Source organism: Ammospiza caudacuta, chromosome 5, assembly GCF_027887145.1.
Source record: "Ammospiza caudacuta isolate bAmmCau1 chromosome 5, bAmmCau1.pri, whole genome shotgun sequence".
NCBI lineage: Eukaryota > Metazoa > Chordata > Aves > Passeriformes > Passerellidae > Ammospiza > Ammospiza caudacuta.
In genome coordinates this window covers 68952266-68976376 of record NC_080597.1, presented here as the reverse complement: position 1 = coordinate 68976376, position 24111 = coordinate 68952266, and the positions used below count along the sequence as shown (strand labels likewise).

The 24111-nt window shown below is 35.8% G+C and overlaps 1 long non-coding RNA gene across 1 annotated transcript; it reads left to right on the top strand.

The window, feature by feature from the left end:
* The first annotated feature begins 3018 nt into the window (after window positions 1-3018).
* Window positions 3019-23851, top strand: LOC131558193 (uncharacterized). The gene is made up of 5 exons (XR_009274786.1): window positions 3019-3163; window positions 10997-11181; window positions 18040-18081; window positions 20861-21131; window positions 21672-23851. It is a non-coding gene; the product is annotated as an uncharacterized LOC131558193 (long non-coding RNA).
* Window positions 23852-24111: the final 260 nt, after the last annotated feature.

Genomic DNA, 24111 nt, shown 5'->3' with positions numbered 1-24111 from the left:
TTCCAGCCCAACAGATGGTATCATATATGAAACTGAAACACAAAGACACATATAATAATCTTTGGCTTAAATAAATAAGCACTTCTAATCAGTTCAATAAAAATTCTGTGTCCCCATCATGGAAAAAAGGTTTTCCAAGAATATTGGAAAATTCTTGTAACAAATGCCAATGGCTTTAAAAGTTCAAATCATTAACTGGACTTGAAAATAAACAAGAACAAACTCAATCTCTTTCAACTGCATTAGGGATGAGGATTTTTATTTGTATTTGGTTTCTTAATAAAGCATCGCTGTCGGCAGTTTTGTATTGCCTTTGTATTTTAATGTAACTGAAATGAAATTAACCCTTCCAGCTGTGGGGAGCAAAGGCTGGTGGGATAACAACATACATCCTCTTCCTCAGCCATTACAGGTGGTAACTAATTCTTCCTGTTGCATGAAGAAAGATTCTTCTCCTACTGGACAACTTAGGGTGAATTTTTTAGTGCCTTTCTCATCAGTACAAATTGACTGTTTTGGATAGAGATGCTGATTCCTTTCACACTTCTGGATCTGGATGCTCACTCACAGTCTTCATGGGGAATGCTATGCAAAATCTTGGTGTCTTTTTTTATAATCATCATTGGCAATTCAAGGTTCTAGACTTAACATTAGCCAGGGATGTATTTAAAGTATTTAAGGTATCCTTCTAAATACATTAGAGACTAATTTTGCAGAGTGGTGTTTTGAAATACCACTTGAGTTTTTTTTTTTTTTTTTCATGAAATAACATAAATCTAAATATCAGTGTGGTTCTCAGTCCAAATTTTATTTCTCCTTTAAATGTGCTGGGGTTTTCCCTGTAACGATATTTTGGATTTTTTGGGTTTTCCCCCATAGATCAGAGAAACACCTAAGAATCATATTATAGTTTCTTGGAATAGAAGACTTCTACATATTTAATGTAAGGAAGCAAGCCCAGCATCATTTATTTAACTATTTTTAATCTCAGAAAGTATTTTCTGCTGCATTTTTTTAGCTTCATAGAAATAATTCCCACCTATCATTAGTCTCTTACAGAAAGACAAATGATGCTACAACTGTTAAAACCTTTTAAAGAGCTCAGCTCTCATCAGAGGTCAATCAGAAGTCAGACTGGACATTTTTTAAACAATTGAATAGGAAAATATTCCATTATAGATGTTAGGATGAGATGTGACAAATGTCACAGAAGTTAAAGGTTAGGGACTAATCCACTGAGAAATCATTCATGGATCATATTTAAATTTCTTCAGACACAGAAAAAATGCTTCTCACAGGGTCTCTGCTCCCTTACCAGAGCTGCAGCTGCAGATGAGAGCAGAATTCCCTTAATATCTGTGCTACAATTTAAATTTCTGAACTTGGCTTTTCCTTTAAAATAGGAGGAAGACCTTTTTGATTAATTAACAACAATCTCTTCCAAATTATGTTAATTTAGTAAGACCGATAATTTTTTAAAATTCATTCACTCTTTCAAAATTAAAAGCAATTCCATTAAAGCATAGATCTAAGAATGTTAGTGTGGTGAACAAATTCTAGTCTGAAAAGGCTATTTGCTTTTTTGTAAACATATCTGCATTTAATAAAACTTCTTCAAAGAATGTATCTTGACAGAAAATGCTAAAACTTATATATGAGTCTTTTCCTAAATATAAGCTGCCAGAAAATCAAATTAAACAGTTGACAAAAATGTAATGAATCTAAGTTCTGTTGTGTTTGGGGGTAAAAAATAGTATTTCTTTATATGCAAAAGATGCTGATTAAAAATAGCAGCATGCCACAAATTTGAGGGCTAAGCCATGCCCTTAAATATCTTTGTACTACTGACATGGAAGTTTTAGTGGGAAGAATATCATTGCACAAATTGGATTATGGCCAATACACAATTAATCCATTGTGACATGTTGTTACAGTGATTTTGAGTAAAAATACTGAGATTCAATGGATAAATGTAGATTTTTTTAATTGTAGATTTATGATCTAATCACCATTGTTCTCTTTATAGACAGTAGACCAATGCAAACACATAATTTGATCATAAAATATGAAATAATATTTAGTAAATTCAAGATATTTATCCAAAATTAACCAGTTTTAGTAGAAATGATGGAGAGTTTCAGTTGCCTTTCTATAGCCTAATTAGAAAGGGAAAGAGATGTTTCCTTTCCTCCTACAACCTATGCAAATCTGACTTCTATAAAAGACACTCAGACAAAAGACTGTGGAGAACTGGAGGATTTAACTTTTAGTGAATATCACAAAGAGACTGGAAATTGTTTGGCTTGATCTGTATAAAAGAGAAAATATAACTATTGATTATTACAGCTGTATCCAGATATATGCATATTAAAATAAAAACATTAAAGTACACAAAATATATTCTGAAGAATACCCCTGAATATACATTTGGGAAGATAAAGAAAACACATTGTTTATACCTTGGTATTGACCTAATCTTTTGGGAATTTGGAAGTTTTCTGAATATATTGCAGAGAAAAGTGTTAAGGTTATCTGCTGGAAAGACAAATAAATGGAACAAAATGCTTATGCAATAGCAGCTCTGAGTATTTAATTTGGAAAGAAAGGGGAAGAGCATATTTTCCCTTTGGGGAAGTAACTATACTAATATTTATGGCTGTTTGAAACCATGCAGCTGGTTTTTTTGTTGCCTTTAAGCTGTATTGTTACAGAAGAGCTAAGGACTGTGTGATTCCTCATCTGTTTTCATCTTGAGTCCCAAAATGTGTCACAGCAGTGTTGGTAGTTGTTCTGATTTTCAAAATACTGTCATACTTCATATTAAGTTCACTGGGTAAAATATCTTTTGAATACTCATTTATGACAGTTTACAGACCTTGTTCCTACAATCACATAATCAAAGGCTGGAAAAGGCCTTTGAGGGTCATCCAGTCAGCCCCAGCAGTCTCAGCAGGACTAATTTTAACTCCATAGCTCAAGGTGCCATGAGGATGTGCTCCCTGCCCTCTCTTTCCACAGATGCAGAGCAGATCTCTGAGCTGCTGCTCAGGTACCACGAGCTCAAGCCCCCAACCCTCTATGGCCTGGCCCTGGGCTCGCCCAAGGGAAAGCACAAAGAAAATGAGTGGAAGACTAACTTAACTGCTTTCCGTGATTCTCAGAGGTAAACTGGCTGGGGAAGATTGTTGGGATTCATAAAGTTAGAAGGTTTTGAACAAATAGTTAAAAGTGGCTCTTGAGAGAAGTTTTGTGAACATTGCTAATACAGCGAAAAGTTTTCTAAGCAGTAGAGCAGACGTGACAAATAGCACAATAGACCTCTGCAGAACTGGACTTATAGATTGCAACAAGGTTATTTAATGTATATCTTTAGAAGGTTTGCATGAATGGATCTCTGTGCTTTGTCTCTCATAAACGAGCCATTGTATTAGCTGCCATTACGTGTGTTTCATATGATTAGATAGAATTCTTGTCAATATGTTTTGCTCTATGTGTGATTAGCTGAAATCTAGATTGAAATAGTTTTATGCTATGCTGTAATGTAACAACCCCTTAGCATTTCCTTTAGATCAGAGAGCTGTTAACATCTTGTCTCCATTGTCCTAACGATGTGCCGAGACTGATGTGCTGAATAAATAGCCCACGACACGAGTTCGGATTTGCCCCGTCTCCGTTCGTTTGTAAATATCAGCCAGCAGCAAAAGATTTCTTCATCACACAGATTTTAATTTCAACATACTAACTCTTTTTCCCTTGGGGATTTCAGTGCTTCCATGAGAAGGGAAGCAAGAACAAGCAGTTAAATGCCTGTGGGGGTGAGATTTCTGCCTGGTACTCTGAACCAAACTATGTGTCCCCACATTATCTTCCTTGTGAGCCCATGTATTTCTCGTACTTTTTGCCACTCTTTTGGGCCAAAATTGTTTAATTCTGCCTCAGCAGCAGCCAGTAGAACAAAGCCATGCCCTGGCAGTGCTGATTTTGGTGTTGTGGCACTGCTTTCCCTCCTGCTCTGCCCTTGTTGCAGGCATTAGAGGTAGAATTTAGTAATGCTCCAGAAATGTGTCCTCTCAGCCACGGTGTCTCCCAGAGCTCTCCTGGCCTCCATGCCACACATTCCAAGTGCCTTAATATACTCCCCACTCTCAGTATACAATTAATAAAAGTCTACAATTCCTGCTATGAGCAATTACTGAATCTCTCTGCTCAAAATATGCTCTGTTCAGCTGGAGTACCCCACTCAGAGTTTATTAAGACTTGGCTCTGTTATCATCTGTTTCCCAGCCAGGAACTATGAGAGTTATGACACAGGAGGAAAACTGAAAAACAGAACTGACATTGATTTCCATGTGTGCAGGATCTTGCTCCAAAGACTAGTAACATAGCAACAAGGGCTGGATTTTTTTCTTCTTTTTTTCCTTATTTGTATAGCCCTATTTATCTTTTTTAAGACTAGGTTTTAGGTTGTATGCTTTCTTCAGGGTATTGTGCTTATATTCAAAATAGGGGATGAATTTACAATACTTTGTTCACTGCACTGACTTCCAAATGTATTTTGCTTATGATAGTTAAATCCTGATGTAGCATGTGGTTTGATGGAGTTTCTGCTTTTATTCACTAATGCTGTTGGTCTGACCAGGTCATCACATGTGACTTCATCTGATATCAAACAGCATGGTTTAATTGGTTTATTTTACATCCAAACCTCAACATCTCCATTTCACTCTTTACAGCACTCTTGTAATAACTTTCTTCAGTAACACCAATCAAGAGCAAGTTGACTTTTAGAAATTCATTTTATTTCCATTTTCTGCTTCCCTTTTCAAGTCAATACATTATTATCCTCTCCTAACCTTAGCAGTGGAGCAGAGCTTTCAAGTTAAGCAGGAGCATGAAGCCATATAACATGACAATAGCAAAGTCTCAGCCAAATGTTTTGCTATCCCAATCCCTGGACACCCATGTACTAAGGGTAAGCATCAGGTCTCATTAAACAGTGCATGAGCCTACTACAAAGGGGAATTTTTGTGCAGCTCCATCCTCAAGAGGCTGAACAGTCAGAAATTATAAAGAAGCATAAGGTGGTTTAACATTTACCCTTTAGACAATTTGGCAGATACCTGTTTCAGATTAGAATTCAAAACTACAAAATCGCTCAAAGATTTCCTCTCTTCCTCTGAGAGGAAAAAGTGAAGATCATATCCTTGACAAGATAAGATTTTATTCTTATATGGAGTATTTAGAGAACCTTGTGATACTGAAGGTGAAACCTTTATAAAATGGGAAAATTCTACCATGCATAGTATTTTTATCACCCAAATTTGCTAACATCCCCAAGCAGCTTTTGCTGTGAAAAAGAGACAGGATGAATCAGAGCAAAAACAGTTACAAATTGACCTAGTTATTTGCAGCAATTTCAGAATGTGCTTGTGAGAAAAATCAAGCTCCTGAAAGGAAAGGTCCCTAACTATAAGTCCCCTATCAAACCATAATCAGATGAAATACTCCCTAGTTAGAAAATTTAGTGCTTTTTCCTCAGACACATAATGCAACTGTTTCAGAACAAAATATTTCAGCAGAAGCTCAAGCTATCAATCATGGTCTTTTCATCAACTCACACCCTTTCACCAGAGCCAGCCTGAATATCTACATCTCCCTCTCAGCCAAGCTTCCAGCAGGCTTTTATGAGGTCCAGGTGATCTTCAAGGTATTATTTAATATATATAATTCCTGTCTTACATGTACAATCAGGAGGAAGCTGGTTAGTTGCAGATGGACTGGTTTAAATTTTAAGAACTTCAACAACTACTTTCATTTATAGTACCTAATGCCAGATTTCAGCTAAATGCCTGAGCTCTGATAATTTGTTTGATCTCCAGATGTGCCCACACTGACAAACTGCTAATTTCACATTTTCTAACTAATGATCTCCCAAATTTGGGAGGGAACTAAAAACCCCTATAGTTTTCAGTTGGCTTAATTATACCATGGTGACAAGAATCAGGAGAACAAAAGAAAAAACAGACCATAGATTCAATATTACTGAATTTAAATTGTCAAAGAAAACATGCTCAACAGCAGAAACTGTTCGCATAATTCTCTCTCTGCACCCAAGCACAAATATGAAAGAGAAGGCTTTGTGGTGTAATTATCAATGAACCACTTTGAAAAGAAAAACAGAACTTATTAGAATTTGCAGGTAACAAATTTCTTGCTGAGCCCAAGCAGAAAGTCTGTGCTAGGTCTGCTTTGGACCACATATTTTACAGGTGGCATGTGTTATTTTGAAGCAACAAGCAAATAGCAAAACTGATGAAACATGAATACCTTGCGTCTTTTAAAGTTTTTGGGTTTGGTTTGTTGTTTTGTTTTTTTGGGTTTTTTCCCAGAAATTGAGTTATTGCACCCAGTGATAATGCTGCTTGATATAAATTAACAATTATATTTAAAAGGTTCTCCTGTATTTTAATTCCTGGGAAAATGCAATATAAAGACCAATGAACAAGAATACACTGATAAATTCAAACAGACATTTCAGCATTTTAAATAATTTATTGAAAAAGAAAAGAACAGATTAATACACAGGTGGCTAGCTTTTAATGTGAGCCTCTCAATGATTTACTAAGAACGTCTGGCAGATGGTGTATATGTATTCTATTCAGTACTCAGGTAATTCCATAAAGGAATTATCCTGAAGGAATGAGCAAGCTGCTTCAGAGTAGGAATGATGTATACAGTGCAAAGCCCATGCCAGTGCTGATAGAGAGATTGAGTTTCTCTCAAGGATTCTTGAGAACAAATGGACTTTTTTTCTTTCTTTGTCATGCCAAAGATCAGTCATATTTTTGCCCTCAGTCAGAGGGTGAAAAATACAGATAAAGGATTCAGTGAAGATTTTGTGCAGACATAAACTGTATAACTACCTATGAACCCATGAATGAAAAGATTTTTATGAGCTAGGAAAACTTCAATAATCTGTTGCAGCTTCAGCAAGGTATCTTTAGTATGCATATTTATATTCAGCAAGGTATCTTTAGTTGCATATTTACTTTGCATATGTGGTTCCACTTCCTTTGGCTGAATTTACACAAAACTCATGAATGAATTTAACCTATGAGAGAAGTCAAATAAAATTGTGATGTTAAGTACACATGGCTGAGGACAGTTCTTCTCAAAATAACTTGTGCATAATTATATGAGTTTAATAGAGAAGAACTGAGCCTTTGGTGCAGTCACATGTCACCGAAGTCAGTCTCACCCTGAAACACATGATCCTGCAGTGGATTCAAGCTGTCACATACCTGTATCTCCAAACAGGCCAACCTATTATTAAGTCTGGGGACAAGTGCTCCTCGAAAGGCAGTTGCTTGATGGAGGAATTAGGGAAACAAGCCTGTCCAGTGGAATGGCAGGCACTACAGCAAAGCACTTAAATACCTCTGTAGCTTAAAGCAAACAGTGCAGCCCCCTGACTTCCAAGGGAAGGGACAGCTCTTGGAGGAGACCCCTGTTTCACCACTTTGATACCCCTGGCAAAAATAGCCAAATCTAATTTTTCAGCCTTTAAAAGAGAATTAGAGAATTAGACTACTTTTAATATTTTTTTTTCCTTCACTGATATTCCTACTTGGTAGTTTATTTGGACTGGGTAGCCCATTACAAATCTAAGAACATAATTATTCAACTAATTCATTTGCTGTATTTGTGGAATTAATGAGTAGCATTTCTTTGCTAACATTACTGTGCTGAAATAGTCAAAGGATACCACAGCAAATAATGTAGTTGTACTTATAATAACTGAAATATCCCTGATTAATGCCATCAGAATCAATATTTAATTGCTTCAATATTTTCCATTGTTTTTTTTCTAAGCAAAATAACTTACCTTGTCATCACTTGGCCTAGATGTGACATGGAAACTAATATCCCATTGTACCAAATATATCAATGTGCCACTATTCTTTGTTAAAACCACGAATTAAATTAAAGAGTGATTTTCTTGATGACTTGTAAGGGTGGACTGAGTTTCCCTCCTCCTATGTTTTCCTCCCTCCTATGTTTCTTTTGCCAAAAAAGGTTTGTTTTTATCATTATGTCAAGTAGAACTCATTTGTTACAGGCTCGGAACCTGAAACCTTCATAAGAGAAGGTGAAGAATGTAAATAACTCTCAGGATCCAGACCACTGAGCTCCTCTGTGAATCTGCCTTTTTTGTGTTGCATTAAAGTGTTGAAATACTTCTGAATACTTTGAAAATAGCAGAGAAAACAAGCAAGCAATAAATTTATCCACCCACCCACAAGATTCTTCTTCTCTCCTCTCTGAAAAAAAAAAAAAATACAAAATCCTGTCCAAATCTTTCAAACAATAAAAAGAAACTCCAAACAATAGAAAGAAACTATGAAGGTGGAAGGTTGAAAAAAAATCCCAAATGGAAGCTGTGTTTAGTGTATCTTTTGTCAGTTAAGCCTACAGCTATTTACTTGATTAAAAGGAAGCAGAGCTACAATGCTTACCTCAATGCTTATCTTCCTATCTTGTAATAAGTGTTCTCAGGAAGATATTCCAAGAAAAAATCATTCACAGCTAACTGTGGATGAAAGGGTGATATAAATAGGACATAGTGATGGTGCTTCTGCACTGTAAGATTCCACCTATTCTAATCTGTTTTCCCTTGGTATCCACCTGCCCTATAGTCTTGAGTTCTTTTGAATTTTTTTAACACATTTAGAAAGAAAAAAAAAAAAAAAGAAGAAATCTCAGGTATTATAGCCAGGATTGTGGAACAAAGGGGAAAACAGGTTTTCAGTGTGCAAATCAACACTGACAAAAACCACTGCTTCCTTGTACAAACAAACCAGAGCAATTAAAAAGAAAGTTGAAACTCTGTATGAAGCCTGAAGAGACACTTTTGTCTGCGGCAAGTGTAACATTTTAAATTTTTCTTTAACATTCTTGGTAAGAAAGTCTTCAATAAAGTAGGCCTCTCTGCCTCTCAAAGTGAAGTTAAATAAATAAAAAGCTATTTAATGGTAGCTCTTAATGCATGTTGACATAGTAGGTAATGGCTGATTCAACATTAAAAAGCTAATGAAAATCAATGTAAGGATGATGCATGATCTGGAAAATACACCTTTAGCTTTCTACTGTATAACTTTTTATCATGAAGTCTTGAGAAATTCTTATCTGTCAATAAATCAGAAAAAAAAAGATTAATGAGGTGGTTTTGACTTTAACACTTTGTTGCTGCTCTTTAATCTCAGGCTAGGCTTTAAGTCATCAAAGCACTTAATCAAAGCCCTCACTGTAAGCATAACAGTGCTAAGCAGATGTTTCAAAGTAAGTCAGTTTGCCATCGTGCTTTGTCAGACTGGAGATGGATTATCAGGTAGCACGAAGTGGCACATCACCGTCCTGCAGCCAGCGTGAGACACCTGTGCCTTTGCTGCTGTGGGGGCAAACAGCCCTGCAGCCAGCAAAAGTGCCCATGCATGGTGTGGTGTCCCTCTCAAAAGGGGCAGGGAGCACTGAAGAGTCAAAATGTTTGCGATCAAAAGGAAAGATGAAAGTCAGAGGTTCCACAAAAGCTTACGAAGTTTGATTGGTAACGGTATCATCGAGCCCCTGATCTCCTGGCATAAGCACAAAGAAGCAGGTTTGGGATAAAGGGAAGAGAAAGAGCTGGATTAAAGAGGGGGGAGAGAAAGAAAGGAAGAAAGGAAGGGAGATTCCTCCTCCTGGCTCCAGTTTTGGTTCTTCTGGGCTTTATGAGTGAACATTTCTATAGATAAGTTTTCCGTGCCCTGGAGATAGGCTTCTTGCTTTTTTGCCAATTAATTATCATGCACACTCCATTTTTAATCCTTTCTGGAAATGTGTTTGAGAGCTTGGAGGGCCTTGGGTCGTCTTGTTCCTCCCCTACATCCCACATCCATTTCTCAATCTCATTTGTGCCCTTGTGCTGGACAGTGATGTGCTTATTTCCAGGAGCATTTGTCAAGAACCATTGTCAAGTCCCAGGAAAATGCTGCCCTAGCTCTGTGTGGTTCCCAGCTCATGTGGCATTATGTTATTTCTCACAATGAGTTATTACCAGAAAAACCTTATTTGTTCCTACCAGCAATCCTTGGTTGGCTCCCTAGCCATGTTTGAGATGGACACATGAGATGGACACCTCATTTTCTAGGCTTCCACAGATGCAGAGATAACCAACACTTTCTGCTTCAGTCAAGGTCTTCCTTACATATTCACCTTCCTCTTCATCTAAGTGATATCTACCTAGATAACCAGCAGGCTGACCCAACTCTCGGCACCTTCCTTTGGGCCTCTCTACCTTGCAGCCAAATATATAATTGTAAGACATAAAGAAATATTGGACTGATATAGACCACGTAGCAATAGCCATGACCTTGTAAGCAGTACAAAATGTCAAGATAATTTCATGGTTGGAAAAATACTGCCAGTCTAAGGGCACTGTGTTTCACATCCTCCGTGTATGATAAAATCAGAAATAATTTTACATATCCATGCATATCAGTACACATTCATGCTACAGAACAGACACAGCCTGAGTAAATCCTAAAGAAAAGGATTAGAGAACAAACTGCTCCCTGGAAGATGACAAATATGAGCTGCAGTAATGAAAATCATAGCTTAAGTAAACCCAAGCTGTTGTGGACACAACCCAGCATCCTCTCTGTACAAATGGCCTGTGCCAAAGTCAGTAGGGAGCTTGCCTTTACAAATATGGAAAGATCATGTCAATTCCTTCCAATAATAGTCATTAGTCTTTAAAAATATGTAAGGAGTAATAAAAAAGCAAACAGTGTTTGAAAGCTAGTATTACTCTTACCCCCAGTGTAGGAAATCTGAATGCTCTCTGTTTCCTCAAATAATAAAATTCATCACTTTTTTCACTTCATAAAATAATTAAATCGCTTAGTAAACTTTCATATTTGCTTTCTTTAATTCTTGTTTCTAACCTGAAAATCTACAGGTCCTTTGTTCCAACAGCCCCACAACATTCCTTCACATATTCTTCCAGCACTGTGGATCCAGGCACAACAGCTTTGTGTTAGTTCAGGAGACAGCAAGACAGATCCACGAATGTGTCTGCCAGCGTGTCAGGGTGCAGGTCCTGACCAGATTGTCACAGATGAAGCTGGAAGCATAACACATAAGGTAATCCCATCCCTCCAGGCCCTGAATCTCTCTGTTTCCACCCTTTAAGGAAGAATGCTCTCATTTTCCACCCTTAAAGGAAGAATGTTCCCTCATGCTCATTAAAAGGACTCAGTTTTCTTTTGTTAATATATACCTCAATTATACAGAGTACTTCAGATATCTGAAGGTTTCCTAAAAGAGTAATTCTGTTTAACTTTCCAGTGCTTTCACATTCCTGCCCATAAAATAGTTTGGTCTAAATCCTGTGCTGTTTCAAGTCATTGCCAAAATTTACAAGTACATTTACAGCTGGGGCTTCAACCTATTTTTATAATTGATAATTGTTTCATGGAAGACTATTTAACAGAAATTCTGTAAAAAGAATTTCTTTAACCTGAGCACTATACATTTGGAAGATGATTTCAATAAAAGGTCTTTAAAGAAGCAGAAAATTTTATAATCAAAAATTGCATGACCTGTTTGTTTTTTTTTCTTAGTAAGCTGACCATGGTTTGTTCTTGAAATCAGTGAGATTTGCCCCAGGTGTCTTCTAGATTTTTCTTGATCCTGACACAAAGCAATTCACAGTGAGTGGCACATGAACCCAGTATTTTCTGTTTCCTTCTTTTGTTGTAGGAAGCAAACAATTCAAGGGAGTGAAAGATCTCAGGATTAAATTTTACTCTAGTAATATTTTGTTTAGCTTACATACTTACTGTATTAAACTACCTCACTCTAAGTTCTTTATTTTCAGAGGAGCCAGTAAGTGTGGCTCTCATCACACTTATGCTTTCACTTGTGCTATTTCCAGATTTCCAGATTATGTGGTTATTGTCTGAGAAGTTTTTGAAAAATATTTGGCTTGCTATATTTAATGCAAGAAATGTTTTGATATAGTAGTGGACTTAAAATAATGACCGTGTTTCTAGTGCTGTTATGGAATATAGTGAAAATGGAGATGTTAAAGTAAAGAGAACTGCATTAAGTAAAACAAAATATGAAGGAGAATAAGCTTTACTATTGGCTGAGTACCTAAGAAGGGAATTTTCCTTATACATTTTATTGTGAATCTGTTCCTCAATTAGTTTCTGCTTTAAGTCACTCTTGAACTGTCACTAGAAGAATAAAAAAGTTTCCTTTATGTGCAGACTATACATAATTCTTTGCCAATGTAGAATTACTGTAGGGGGTTTTCATTTAGGTGATTGTTTGCTATGGCAGTGTTTCCCTTTCTGACAATTTTCCACTGCTTCTTGAATGTATCTTCTTTTTGACAACTGCCCCAGCTTAGGTCCAAAGTGAAAAGATGCTCAAAGTCTGAAGCTTAGAAGAGAAAATAGGACCTGGATTTTGTTAGAATTCATTTGCTTGTTCCATGGTAGGTAGGTAAGTAAGTTGTGGTTATGCAGTTTGCTGTTGGACTAAATTAAAAATTATCATTTTCCAATTTTCAAGATTCCCTTTTTAGATGTTAATAAATATTTTTAAACTCCATAAACTCAAATATTGCTCATTAAATGTAATACCTTTCTTTCTTGTTGAACAAGAACAATTCATTATTTTGAAAAGTTATGTTCAAAGATATTTTGGAGAACTCTTTTGTGTAGCTATAATTAAGAAATTAATAATTAGTAGTGTTTTTTGCCTTTCAGTTTTTTTGTGAGTTGAAATTTTGAAAATGCAGATGTTGCATTCCCATATGGGTTTTTCTTTCACCAAAATCAAGAAATTCATGATGGGTCCCACTACAAATGTAGCTTGGCCTCAAATATATGTTTCATACATTATTGGGTATCTTATTAAATTTCTATGCTTATACAAAGTAAAAGCTGTATATCAAGGAGAATTTATTGTAATTTCAGCTCAATATTTTCAATCTTAATGTTTGGTTGTTAGATTTTTGCAATTCATTTTCCAGTAACTTTCAATATATTGAATCTGAAAACATTCAAGAAGATGTTCTAAATTCATATCAGAATTCACATCTTTTATATTCTAAGCTTTAAGGAGCTGAAGAATACTCTGTCTTGGAAAATACACGGCCAGAAGAAGCTGGTGGACTCATCCTTCTCCAGGCTGTGTGTTGTGGGTTACAACCCTCTGGAAGTTGCTAACTTGAGTGACCCACTGTCAGACAGCATAAGTTTCAAGAGATCTTTTTGGGTAACTGAACATTTAATTTGCCTGGATGTGAGGCTGAACCCAGTTCAACATAAACTTAGGAAATGAGACCACAGCTTGCATGCATCCAGCACTTTATCAACCCTAATTTGGTAAGAAACTTTGGAGCTGTCTAATGTCTATGATTAGGGATTTTCCCACTTCTCTGCTGGAAGTGTCATAAGACAGCAAATGTGCTATCATCTTCAGGTACAATTTTGCAACCCTGATTTCAGCCTTAGAAATTTGATAAAAATAAGAAATCAGAGTTATTCAGTGTTTCTAGGAGCAGTTTCTGAGGAAGCCAAGGAGTAAAATCGAGGACATGAAGAAAGTAACATGTCAGAGCACTTGTATCAGGTTGGTGGGAATGGGCAACAGTTGACAGACTGTCACAGCAACATAACATGAAAAAAAAAATAAAGTGAAAGTTAAAATGTTAGTTTATTTTTTCCATTCATTTTTTTTTTTTATTTTCAGCATCCTCTCTCCTTTCAGTAATCTCTTTGGATCACTGCAACACAAAGCACTTTTCTGATGGTAGAAACACTAACTCCTGATACCACTCTAAAATCTGTTTAATATTAAAATTTTACATCCTTTTTAAGACCCATGCAAGATAAATTGTCTTGTTCTGGTAGAGGATGTGTGATATTGTTGCTGAGAGGATTTTCATGCACTTCCTCTAATTATATTTTGTGGGTGGAGAGGGAGAGTGGCACGTGTCAAAATAAAACAGGACCAGCAATTCTAACTGTGGGTGTGCTAATGGATCACCATTTCAAGACCCAAGGAATTAGAAATTCTTTATTTTAAAATATTAGGGGCTCCTGAATCCATGAACAATGAAGGTGAGGTTGTTGTGATTCCATGTTCAAGGTCTACCAAGACTGAGCAGGAATGAATGTCCTTGGTGGGTTTCTCACCAAAGACAAAGCTCCCAACCTGATTCTTGAAAATCCTCAAGGAAGTGATTCTTGGTGTCCTCTTCCCTCTGATCCACTGAGCATTCTCAGCCTTGCATTGTTCCTCTGAATGATGCTGGGCTCCTGTGCTTAGAGTTATTCGTTTTTAATCCTATAATCTAACACACATTATGAAAGCATTTTTCTATCCCATTTGATGGGTAATTGAATTTACAAAGTAATAATTAGCCTTCATGGTCAAGAGCAGAATATAAATGCAGATTTCTTCACAGATATTTTGAGGTCTTGCTTTATAGGGTTGTAGGAGCTGTTCCTGTTGTGTGTGACCTTTATAATCAAAATTACATTGCTCTTGTCCATTCTAATATTTTTATTTCTATGCTTCCACTTATGAATAGTAGGGTTTATTTAATCCTACTTACACATAATCACGCTGCAATATGTTTATATTAGAGATTTTTTTTCCTTCAGATTTGACATCAGAGAGAAATAATGAAGATGTATGGTTTGATTCATAATTTCTGATTTATCCTTTGATCAACCCCAATGTTCTAAGGAGAAAATCCTTACTTTTGTGCTTGGGTAATGAAATTTTTTGCCAACAGATTATTCATCTGCCACTACAAGATCTGTTGACTAACTTGAGTGAAAATGTTGAATGACATAAAAATAATACCTGGACAAAATAACTTTATTTAATAGTCTGTTAGGATGGCAGATTAAAAAGTGGAGGTTTAACATGTTCCTGATAGTCTGTTAAGAAATATGTTTCAACTTTTAGAACTACTCTGACTATTCTTACAAGCTGAATATTTCATGTCACGTTAATTTTCTGCTGTGTCACTGCTAATAGCATCTGGTTTTGAGTTTGGGATGATGAAATACATCATGCTGGGACTCTCATCTACCTTTGTTAAGAGATTCATATCAATTGAGAGAGGCAGGGAAAGAGATTTATTTTGTATTGACCATAGGACAGAAATTTAGTATAAGAATTTGAACACGGAGTTAAGTTTTGATATTCTTCATGAATATCAAGATATTCATTCATTAAGAATACAGACCTTTTTCAAGGATTATAATAATTCTGACTCATGAGTTTTATTTAAAAAAAGATAAGTTTTGGTCTTATTTGAGTACTGCAGAATAGTTATGTGAATTTGGTTTTGGAGAATTCTCCTTCTGGTCCAAGACAAGATGGAATTTGGTAGCAAGGTAAATGGGAACTTACTGACCCTAGAGCCTTGTTTTGAAGTGCAGCCAAGCCTTCAAATAAAAAACCATACAGCCTGCATGAATGAAATATCTCTTTTTCACCCTTACAATGAAGCTTTGTAAACTGCTATGAAGCCAGTATGACTGAAGTACATGGCAGAGGTCTTTATTTCACTTTGTGTAAGAATGAAGAACATAATACATTGTTTAGAGGAGGATAGAGCTTTTAAATTTTTTAAATTTAGAAATAATGGGTAATTATATGCTATTTTAAAGAAATATTATTTTTTATTGTGCAACATTTTGTCTATGTATATCATAAATGAGTCATTTAAAAATGTTTATGATTTCAGTGCACTTAGGGCCAGAACATGAATTATAAACCAAGCATCATCTCATAAGCTTGAAAAACAGAAAATATTGTGGAAGCCCAAAGCCATCTGGGGAGTATGTAGGAACTTCATTATACAAATTCCTTTTGTCCTTAATACAAATAAGAAGACTCAGTGGTTCTCATTTGTCTCATTTGTAATTGGATGCCTTTTTTCTCCCAATAAAGAGGCCAAAGTGACAAATCTGGTAAGGCCTGCTAAAATGAGAATTTCCCAATAAAGGGGATTCTACATCAATGCAATGTAGTGTGCCCTAATAAAGATCAGCCACAGAGACAGAGGAGAAGCTAAAAAATAATATCAACTATAAATATTGGTCTAAAATGTGATTTAAAGAATACCAGTAATAATTTCTGAGTAAGATAGTAGTTAATTAAGAATATAGGGAGAATGGGAATGTCCTAAGAGCAAAAGAAGAAACATCAATTTTTTATTGCGATGTTAGAAGAAGTGAAGGAATTTCTGAAGCAAATAAATGTATAAAACAAAAGAGAGATAGCAAACAACTACCAATGGAAATGGATTGTGAGGCTACAGACAAGTTAGAAGAGCCGGTAAATGTAGAAAACAAAATTAAGTTATACTCACACAAAGCATCAAAGAATATGCCAATATATAAGCAAGAAATAACCTTGGAGAAAAGACTGATGAAGGAGATAAAATCTGAATCCACATGATTTTCAAATATACTACAGTAGATGGACAGATTTGAAATGAACCAAGATGAAGCTTCTGAGCTTAAGACTCTCATTGCCTCTGAGAAGACTGAGATTAGTTTATATCTGAGTGATGCAGAAATGCCCTTGCTCAAATTGACACTTAACATTCTCAAAACCTTAAATCCAGTGATCTGAAATTTGGAAAAAGATGAATTATTGTGCAGGTGCCTTCAGTGGAATTTTTTAAGCTAGAGAAAATATTTACTTTTCCATTCTTCCTTATTTTCTTTAATATTCCCCCTGGAAAGCTGGCACGAACAACTTTCCTAATTACCTTTGTTGGCCAAATTCTTGAAAGAAAGAGGCTTACCCAGACTTCATTAGAGAGCTGCAGAGAGGTGCGTAGAAATATAGATACTGCTAGTTGAATAGTTCCAGCAAAAGCTGTAAAAATTGAATGAAGAACCAAAATTACACAGGGTTTAAAAGAAAAAGAATATTGGGACCCACCCAATAGTTAGAATGTTTTCCCTGTGGAGAAAACAGAGATTTGGAGAGCATAAGTTTTTAATGTTTCTGTATGTTTTCTCCCATTCTCAGTGACAAACATCAGGGAAATTATGAATAAAAAAAAAATTTAATTAATTAATTAATTAAATTAAATTAAAGTAGTAACATTTCCTGTGGTGATCTTTTGTAGCCAACATTTCCTCATGAAATGGCGACAGCAAACAAAACACTTGGGAAAACACAGATATGAGAATTACTGTTACAGAGAGAATTTTGGTTGAATGAGAAATTTAAGTCAAGAACAACTGTTCAAAAGTACACAATTTTGAGCTTTAGATTTATAAGCTTTTAGTACTTTGATTATTTCTATTTAGCAGACTATGAATGAGATCTAAACTCAGTCAAAGGTAAGTGCTTCCTGAATCAATGACTGTCACAAACTAGAGCTACTGACTCTTCATATCCTGTATACTCATGGTGAACCTGGGTCTAAGCATGTTAAAAATATTTTAATTAAAGTGCCTCACCTCATATTTATGAAAGAATTTGGATTTTTTTTTTCATCAGCATTATGTTTGAGCCCTGTATCTGCAAAACTGTGACATGGGACTCATCTCCTGTCCTTCCAGCAAAGAAGGAGAAGCACTCAACCAATGAGAAGCAGTAAATGGAAACACATTGAAAATAGAATAAGATAATGGTTGTTTCAGCACTGTATGTTTATTGAATATGTGTCTATGTTAAAACAAGATTGTTAAAAAAGCCTCAGACAATTAAGGAATTAGGAAGGTTAAGTTTACTTGTATAAAGATAAATAAACATCTTGTGGTGATATACTCCTCTGACTGAAGCAAATTAACCATATATTTAAAGACTACATCATATTTCACTTGAAAAAGAATGTCTCCTATTTCCTAATTTTTAGAGTGTATTTAAAGAGTGTTTCAGGTGCCTAGTATGAGACTGATTAAAATAAGAACTCTGTTACATTATCATTTTCTCATCCCCTAACAGGTGTGAACTGTAGATTCATTGTTCAGACGTTGACCAGCACAGGTAAACACTTATTAACTATCTCTTATCACAGGTTGTTATTCTTTATGTGGGTGAGATGAATGAATACTCATACATTTTGCCACTGGGCTTCACTGCAAAACATTGTGGAGCCAAATACTGAGTTCAAACCTTTCTCCTCGTTTCCTCTCCAACTTTCTTATCTCTTTCAAGATTCAAGTGGCACCTTTCAGATCTTGCTAATTCCACTTCATCTTCTCCCAGTTTTAATTCTGACTGTAGAGCCCCCTGTCTCTTTCTGTTTCAGTCAAATTTCCCCTCTATGAAGGTTTGGTGGCTTTGTTGCCTCAGCTGTTTCTGCACTGAACACAAAGGTCATATTCCAGTTTCTTTCGTACCATTTCAAATGCTTAAGGCAAGATCTTCTCAAAGATAGGGTAGAAGAAAAGAATTTAAGTAGTCACATAGTGTTATTTTCAGACTTATTCTTGTTTGTTACGTGTTTTCTTTTCGTTTCAATAATTTGAACATTTTTGTGTGACTGAAACCTTCAGAGGAAAGATGTGACCTATGGCAGACATGCAATTTTACTCTAAAATGCCAGCTTTGTCAGAACTGAAATTAACTAAATGCAATGATGGAAATTACTGGGTGCTCTTGTTAGCAAGATGTGAAAACAAAAGTAGGTGAACCACACTTGTACTTTGCAAGTACACTTCCTGAAGTAGCTGTGAAACAAATTTGTTCTCAGGTCATCCAGCCCTTCTTTGGTTCTGAAATTGCTCTGACAGGTTTCCAACATCCATGTTTTCTTTCACCTCACTTCCCAAAACACTCTAGTCTTGCAGCCAGGACTCTCTGGCCACACATAAGTTGAGATTTACTGCTCTGCTGTGGGATTTTGATGCCAAGGCCAGGAAGGTGTTTTTCCACCAAGAATAACACAAAGTATGGGAAAAACTTCCTGTATGATCTTACTGCTTTTGCCATTTTGGACCAGCATAAGAGGCCGCTGCCAAATGGTTCTCCTCTTGAATTGTCATTTTTCCTGATGGCATTTTCCTTTGACAAACTTCAATCTGAAAAATTTTTCTATTCTAGATGTTATATTACAAACTTCAATCTGAAAAATTTTTCTATTCTAGATGTTATATTACCACACTGTAAGGAAAATACATTTACCCTTCCAATGTGCTCTTGATACACTTCAGAAGTAATTAAGAAAGTTGTGAAACTTGAATTTTTTATTGTAAAATGTAAAATTGGTATGCTTTTAAAAATATTCAGAGTACAAATAGGTTTCTGTCACAAAAATTGTTACAGCTCTATTTCCATATGCCAAACATATAACAGAGTAGCATTATCTGCTATGCAGAGAAATGGCCTGAAAATTTTACATAGTTTCTATCCTGCCTTTGGTTTGCTAGACAATTTTAGGGAAGAAATTTTCTATTTCTGCCTTTAAATTTCCAATGTTTAAGTAGTTAGAGATTAAAAAAAAATTTGATAATATTGATAATGGTCAAGCTGTAAGATTCAACTGCTGTAGATGTTATATCCCATGTTTAGTGTGTGATTTATCACATGATAATATTTGAAAATGGAAATATCTTTCGCTGGCAACTTCTTTTATTAATATAGAAGAACTGAACTTTAGCTGAACTTCCTTTATTAATATAGAAGAAGTTTCAAAACAAAAGAGACCCCTTGGGTCCTGATGAGTTTACAATCACCAGATGAATAGACTCTCCTATTATGAGAGTCCTTTGGCCTGATGAATTTACAATCATTTGAGACAAAAAGAGAAGAGAAAGAAGGTGTATTATCTCTTTTCAAGAAGTAGAGTTATGGGCTCAGGCACACGGACAAGTTCCCACAGAGATAACAAGCTACTGAAGAGCAACCAACTTGCTTTAACTGTCCCTTTGTGTTCCCTTGGTTTGTGGCAAATGTGAAGTAATTCAAATAATCCTCATCCTCTTTCATCACATATTTCGTTGAGGACCAAAGAGATGTAAATCACTTCACACTTGTCACAGGCTAAGAGACTGAAGATAAATGCTGCTGCAGTTCAGCTATATTGGGTAACTCATTATGGCACTGTGACTTTCCACGTGTCTCTGACTCGGGACCTAGGCTGACTCTCTGTGTCAAACACTGAACCTACACTTTCTGAGCCTCACTGCCATGTCTAAACTAAAGACAAAGTGAATACTGCTTTTCTGGGTTGTCATTTCCAATCATGAGGACAAGAGTAACTCAGGAAAGCCTGGCCCTAAAGTATAAGTGGCCTGGCAAAGTGAAAAATAAATAAAATTTATTGAAAAAAGTTAGATTTCCAATCATCATTCATTGATTAAAAATCTAGCATATTCTGATGAGCAAATAACATTTGGAATATTTGTTCAGTGAAAATAAATTTGAAACTGGAGGTTAGCCAGTTCTCCATCCCCATTCTTTATTAACAGGATGTTATTCCAAACAGCAATCCCTTAATTGATGAGGTTATGATTGTATTTAATAATGAACCTTGAGACAAAAGAAAAATTCTAGCAATGTATTTGCAGCAGCTTCTGAGTTTCAATACTGTCACTGTGATTTTTAAATAATTTCTCCCACATGCCTTCTGTTTCTTTTTTATTGATTTGAGGGGAATAAAGGGTTTTGAACTGTGATTGTTTTTGTAGGTTTTGTTTGTTTTTTTTTTTATTTCTGTCACAAAATTTCAGAATAGAGTTTGACATTGGGAATAGAAAATGGGAATATTAGTGCTTGTTCAGAAAACCTGCATAATCAGCTACAGTTTTTCTTCTTCCAACAGATTGCCAATTATTTGGGCTCAGGAGAAAGAGGTCATCAGCTGTTAAGTTCTGCAGTGTTTTGATGGTGTTATCATAGAAACACAGACTGGTTTGGGTTGGAAGGGACCTTAAAGATCACCTTGTTCCAACACCCCTGCCATTGGCAGGGACACCTTCTGCTAGACCTGGTTGTTCAAAGCCCATCCAACCTGGCCTTTAACACTTCCATCTATGGGACATCCAACACTTCTCTGGGCAGTACATACATAACTTTTGTATTTCAGGAAACAGGTGAGTTTTAAGAAGTAAAAAAAACCCTGACTTTGCTGAAAGCAAGTGTATAATTATTACTTCCATACAAAAATATAGAAGTGTAAAATCCATAAGGTGCATGAGTCCTGAACAAATCTGCGGCCCATATTCTGCTGAAATAAGCTCTGTAATTATGTGCATCAGCAGTAACAGCTCCTCACGAGGAATAAATAGTCACGCAGACAGATCACTGACTACAGAAGGTTTATTGTGAAGTCTATTCACCACATTATCTAATTTAAGCTCAACTTGGTGCCTGGAAATAACTCCATTTAACTGTCTGGAAGGAGATTTGCATTTGTTAATGTTCAAGGGAGAATATCTTTTTTTGGATGGATACAATGATTTATTTCAGAACTTGATTGGTTGTGCTTCTGAACATTCTAGACTTACTTAAGGCCCTTTCCTCTCTTTCCCAGACTTTATCCTCCAAACCTCAGTCTTTCATGCATTTTAGTCTTTATGATGGGTGAGATGTGTTTCATATTTTTTCTTGGTCATGTATTTTTCTCTTTCAAGATTAGGTGAGATGGAATCACATGGCAGAAAAGACAGAAAGTTTCGGAGACTTCAGAGGATGGCAGGCAAAATCTTTTAAATGCGGGACTGAGGGAATGCAGCTCAGTGATGATGAAGGTGTGAAACTCATGGACTGATCAGCCAAGGTTTAGATGAAACAAATGGGAAACTCCCCAGGGATTATGTGGCATGAAAGTTTACTGCATTTCAAAGACCGTTGAGTTAATTGCAACATGATATGAAAGCAAAGTTCTACTTGCAAGGGCACATGGGGATAGGGGAAGTTGGTGCAAAAATATTTTTCACCTTTCCTGTACTCCTTGGATAAAGATAGTTCTCAATTATTCCTCTGGATAAAAAGGAATCCTAGTTTTCTTTCTCATGAAAATGTAACTTTTATGGACTTAAAAACCGTGTAGTCTTCTTCAGGGAGCTAATTATAAAGGAAAGGCCTAGATAATTCTGTTTATAGCACAAGTTAAGTTGGTTTCTCCTCATTACTTTTCCAAGAAAAGCCGCCTGAAGTCTGTGCACTTTGACTTTTCTCTTTCTTTTTCTTTCTGTATTTGTCTGTGCATACATATACATATACATATACATATACATATACATATACATATACATACACAAGAAGAGCAATTATATATTTATATGCATGCATATATACACCCATATATATATATATATCTAAATACAATTGAAGAGGGAGATATATATTCTTGAGTAAATCTATTACCTCAATAAACAGAGACTTCCTTAAGGAAGACTCATTTTACTTAATTTTATCTGCAAAATATTATTTAAAAACGCATTTCATGGCTAAAGGCATATCATACTGATTTGGCATGAACAAAGTCAGTTAATTGATCCCAATTGCTATGAATAGAATTTCTCTCCCACCATTTCACTTTTGCTTTTGGAGGTACTTTCTGAAGTTAAAATGGCACATGTGGGGTAGACCTGTATGAGCAAATGAGTTCTGTTAGCACAGTCATTAGGTTTAAATTTATGTGAACAGGAGACCAGGAGCATTCTACTAGCCCCAGTGGATTCCTTCAGTTTAGATTCTCAATTTGTGTAAGTTATGACAACAGTCTAATTAGTGGTTTGGACGTACAGTTTTCCACTTGGCAGATAGACTACAATAGCTCTTTCAGAAATTCTACTCATTATGTCTTATTAGTATCAGGCAAGACAATATAAGTCTCATTTCACAAGGGATTTATAAGAACTCCTACTGGGAAGTGGTCCTTTTCCAAATGACCCCTATTTATTTTTTCTGTGTGTCAGCTGGGTATTTCTGGAATAGTGTTTTTAACATCAAATATAGTATATAACAGAAAATGTCTGTGTCTGAGAAAGTAGATAACATTTCTCAAGCTAAAACTGCTATGGGGGAATAAATAGTGCTAATATTAGTATATTTCCAAATTACTGTATCAAAATGAAAATGTTTTAATATACATGTCCTACTCATACTGCAAAATTCTAAGTGTCCTTAAATGTAAATCTCATTCACTCATGGAGCTGAACATCTTGCTTCTGGATAGGAATTTTACTTTTAGGTTTAAAGACTGCTCTTTGTTCCATTCAAATAAGTTTCAATTATTTTTTCTTTAACTGCAAATTCATTACCCACCAAAACTTTTTACTTCTGATCTGTTTTTAGAGAAGCAGCCTTTGATTTTTTAATTGTCCTAGAATTGCCTTTATTAATTCTGATTAGCTTTTGTAGGACTACAAAAAGGGTAATTAAAAGGATAAAGTATGAACATTCCTAAGATAATTCTGTGCAATATAATGAAAAAAAGAAATTGGAAAGTACTACTAATTCTGCTTCTGGTAGAGTTTGAGTAGGAACAGTTGTACAGAAGCAGAAGTTTCCCATCCTATGGAAATATTCAGCTCCTTCCAAACCAGGGCCAGAGGGTGACTCAGCATGGAGCTGTGTTAGGAATTTGTGCCATGACTTGGTAGATTTGGGGTACAAGCAGCTGGATCTGGGATGAGCTGTACAAAGAATAGTTTCAGTATAAGATATGGTGTCGCAGACACCTTTTCATGAAAAATCCTTTCCTTAGGATTTTTCCTTCTGAGAAGCTGAGAGGCCTCAGCAACAAAATGTTTCATATTTCTTCATTGATTATCTGCTGCTGTGGAATGCAACAGGTGCATCTGTGATTGGCCCATGTTGGTTTGTTTTTAATTAACGGCCAATTACAGTCAGCTGGCTCGGACAGAGAGCCGAGCCACAAGCCTTTGTTATCATTGTTTCTGATTCTGTTCTTAGCTTAGCTAACCTTCTGGTGAAACCTTTTCTTCTATTCTTTTAGTATAGTTTTAATGTAATATATATAATAAAATAATAAATCAAGCCTTCTGAAATATGGAGTCAGATCCTTCGTCTCTTCCCTCATCCAAGACCCCTGTGAACACCATC